Here is a 4,265-nt window from a genome sequence, read left to right as displayed (position 1 = left end):
ATTCAGACAAGTACTGACTTTTGGATTAGAAGCAGAATAGATGACTGAAGTTCTCCCTCTTGTTACTTGTATAGCCTTGTCAAGGATGACACATGACAAGTCATTTTTTCCTGGTGAACTTTGAAATTGTGTTTGTTGCTTCTGAGTGTTGTAAGAATCTGAACAGAATAGAATACAGCAGAATAGGATGTGTGTATCAATTAAAAACAGCATACTCCAGTGGTTAGGGTACTAATCTGGAATTTGTGAGACTTAATTTAAATGTCTTGTCTTGCCACAGACTCCCTGTGTGATTTTGATTTAATTGCTTACTGCTTGAATTCCTTAGCTGTAAAAATGGGATACTACCTTATTCAGGAGGGAAGGGGTTGGAAGAGAATGGGATGATATTCTGGGTGCATCTACATGTACATATTAATGCGAAGCAATAAACTCCAGAGCTTAATGTTGTGGAGTTTATTGCTCTAGGCACATTGTTAGCACATACACCCGGGACCACAGCATATTGAGCTGGGTCAGAGCAACTCTAGCTCGCAGGGTGCCCAAGAGGGTCAGCCTGCCAGCCCAGGGCTGCTCCACTTGGTTCAACATGCTGTGGAGGGGCTAGCTGGGGCACAGGTGTGCTTCAGCACAGAGCTAGCCAGCAGGCAGCCCCCACACTAAAGCACCTTTGTGCTGTAGCTGGGGCAGCATCTACATGTGCGCTGTTGTGAAGTAAAAAACTCTGCAGCAGGATAGTACTTGAATTTGCAAGTACTATCCTGCTGCAGAATAAATTAGTTTACTCCAGCCTAATAGGGGTGTACATAAAGATGTGTGACATTTACTGCTCAGCTAATTAGCTGATTGTGCAGTAAATGTCTTGTAGATGTGCCCTCTGAGGTGTTCAGATATTCAGTAATTGGATGCTTAGGACAGATAAATGATGTAAAATTTGACAATCAGAAATCTTGCTTGTAACAGTTTCTTTCAGCCTTTTTTTTAAATCTGCAAGTTATTATTATTTTATTGATTTTGGGTTGAAAACATTGAATATCCTTTTGCCTGAAGTATGTGCGTGAGTTACAAAGGTGCATGCTTCATGTGAAATCCTAAAGCCACTTAAGTCAATGATTAAACTCCCATGACCTCATTAATTGCATAAAATTTTACCAAGATATTGCAGCTATATGTTCCCTATGACTGTTGGACAGAATGAAGCAGCTACAGAAAAGTTTAGAATACTAGGTGAGGGAGCATATGTATGCTATGGGTGAGATTTGGTCCTTCCATGGCAGAGCATCAAGGCAACTAGAAAGGATTATTAGTTCTGTCCTTTATTTCTCAACACCTCCCTCTTCATTCATTTTTGGTCTGCTCATTTGGCACTAGTGATGACTTAGTGGATATGAGAGAGTCTAAGAATTATGGTGAGAAAAATATTAAATCAGAAATGGAGAAAAATAAAGAATGGAAGAAAATGAGAAAAAATAGGCACTAATAGATGATAAAAATATAACAGTTTAAAATAAAAAGGTGGATAACAATGAAACAAAATAATCCAGTGATCAACAGAAAACAAATATGATTAAAATGTATTTATAGAACAAATCGGTTAATAGTTACTAATTGGTGTGCAAAGAGATAAATTACTATAATTTTAAATCTAACTGTGCCATAGTGTTCCTACTCAAACAAGCAATACCAAAGGGGAATTTATTGTATGACGCATAGGTCCAAGGCTTTGTGAAGCTGTGCCAGTGATGAAAAAAGTGGGTTTTGTGGCAGTAAACACAGAAGATGTCTAAAACATGGAAACAATGTCCTAGAGTTAGAGCAGGAAGAAAAGGTGAATGGGTGAAAGTGAGAGGCGTACAAAGACAAGTAGAATAGGAAATGAGAATGATAACATCTATTTACTTCTACTTGCACAGGATTCAGAATGACCTTTATAAACTTGAGAAATCATTCAAAATCAATCAAAGAATATATAATAAAGATAAATACAAAGTGCTGCACTTAGGACAGGACCATCACAGGCGCAAATACAGACTAGGGAATGACTAGATGGCTGAAGTACTGCAGGAAAGGACTTAAGGGCTACAATGGACCACAAGCTGAATATAAGTGAATCCTGTGCTCTTGTTGCTTAAACAGAAAAAGGCCAGTGATATACTGGGCTGTATTAAAAGGAGGCTGCATTTTTATAGCCTTTGCTCATCAGTCATGCTTCCCAGGCCTCTAATCATTTTTGTTGCTCTCTGTTGGACTCTTTTCTAACTCTTTTCTGAATTTCTCACTATGGGATAGTTTAGTCAGGGATGATCCTTCCTGGAGCAGGGATTTGGACTAGATGACCTTCTGAGGTCTTTTCCAGTCCTATTTTTCTGTGGTTTCTGAGTGGATTTTGAAGGCCTAACTACATAATGGATCAGATCTGACCTCCAGCTTCATCCCACTGAGATTGCTTTTTGCCCAATCACTTCATCATCTGTGCAAGGGCTCCTCTCTTGAGGGAGAATACATAGAGGGCTTAGCGCTGTGATAATTTGACAGTGTGTACACATGTTCTCAATTCAGTAATGAATACCTGCATTACAGTAGGTCATGATTCAAAAAGGGAAGGAAATTGTAAATGTGTCTCAATCTATGTAAAAATGTGGAAAGCCAAAACCAAACAGTTTTGCCTTTGGCAGGCCAAAAGTGTTAGAATTTGCACTATGCAAGTGCTTTGAAATTAATTTGGCCTCAGATTCTTACAACTATTCCACATTTGTCCAATTTGTCTAATACAGGGTCAGAGAAGTCTCCAACAACCTATTAGCTGCACCTGAAGCAGAAACTGTATTTGACAGGTCTTACATCATAGGGTTAATACTTAGTAACATTTTTTTGGTTAAACTATATTGTTTCAATATTCTTTCCTCTAATATATGGGGACATAGATTAAAAAAAGAAAACAACTGGGGCTGTTACAGTGTTGTTGATGCATAATTATTGTTAGTCTTATGATAGATATTGTTTTTTCTTAAAGCCCAAGTTTCAAAATAATGTGATTATGAGTGTCTCAGGTTTAATTTAAATGATGTAAGTTGCTAGCTTTCATAGTTGTGAACAAATGTGTGACTGTATAGACTCACGAGTCAAAAGGCAAATAGACTGATTTCTTTTCTTTTTACAATTAATTTTTAAAACAGTCACCCAGTTTGGGACTTGAATTATAATTTTTTTAAATTTAAGTCTTGGACTCTTTAAAGACGGGTTCTTTCCAGGCTGAAAGCCAACTGTATTCTGTGACTGTAAATTGTTGCATTGAGCTTATCTTCAGGAATAAAAGCTAAAAGTAAATGTACTGATCTAATACAGATACAGCCTGTAGTGTACTGGCTTAAGTTAAAGTCAACTTAACTACTGTTTAATTGGGAAAGATTTTACTGTAATTATTTTATTGTGCATCACTAATCTGTTTCTAATCGATGTGCCATTTTATTATTTGAAAACATCAGGTAATATTGTCTGTTATAGAATACACTAATGTTAGGGTGTTCTATAGCACCCTTAATCTTTCTAACACCCAGGTTTCTCAAAGGTATTTAGGTGCCTAACTAGGAGTTACATGTCTAGGTCCTTTCCTAGATATCTGTATGGCTATGTCTCTAGTGGATTTAACGATTTTTTTTTTTTACATCTCTGCTGAAGGATGCTTTGCTTGGAGTATGGGGGGCAGATCAAGGCCCCTATGGTGAAGGAGGGAGTGGGTCTGGGGTTGGAGCTGGGGCAGGGGTAGATGCTGCCCAGCTGGGGCGAAGCATGGGGCAGAGCTGTGGCTTGTCTGGGGGGGCATGGTGAGCAGCTCCCGCCACTGTGCACACCCTGGGAACACATGGGGGTGGGGCGTGTGCACCCTGGATTTGTGTGCAGGGCAAGGGTGGGCTGTTGCTGTGAGCTGGGGCCGGGGCGGCACTGAGCTCTTCCCAGCAACGACAGTACTGGGAGCAGGGCTACGGGAGGGGGTGAGGGGGAACTGCAGCACCCCAACATTCTCCATAGGCCCCCCTCCCAGCACCACCGCCACCTGTGCCGAGAGCAGCTCGACCCAACCCCCTCATTGGGAAAAGCTCAGCGCAGCCCCAGCCCCAACCCACAGGGGCAGCCTGCCCTTGCTCCATGCATAGATCTGGTTCACATGCCTCCATGCCATCCCAGGATGCACATAGCAGCAGGAGCTGCCACCCCAGACAAGATGCTCATGGCTCTATCCCATGCCCTGCCCTAGCCCCAGCCCC

The sequence above is a fragment of the Gavialis gangeticus genome, unplaced genomic scaffold (genome assembly GCF_001723915.1).
Source record: "Gavialis gangeticus isolate Ggan-Ray unplaced genomic scaffold, GavGan_comp1, whole genome shotgun sequence".
Lineage (NCBI taxonomy): Eukaryota > Metazoa > Chordata > Crocodylia > Gavialidae > Gavialis > Gavialis gangeticus.
This window is presented reverse-complemented; position numbering follows the sequence as displayed.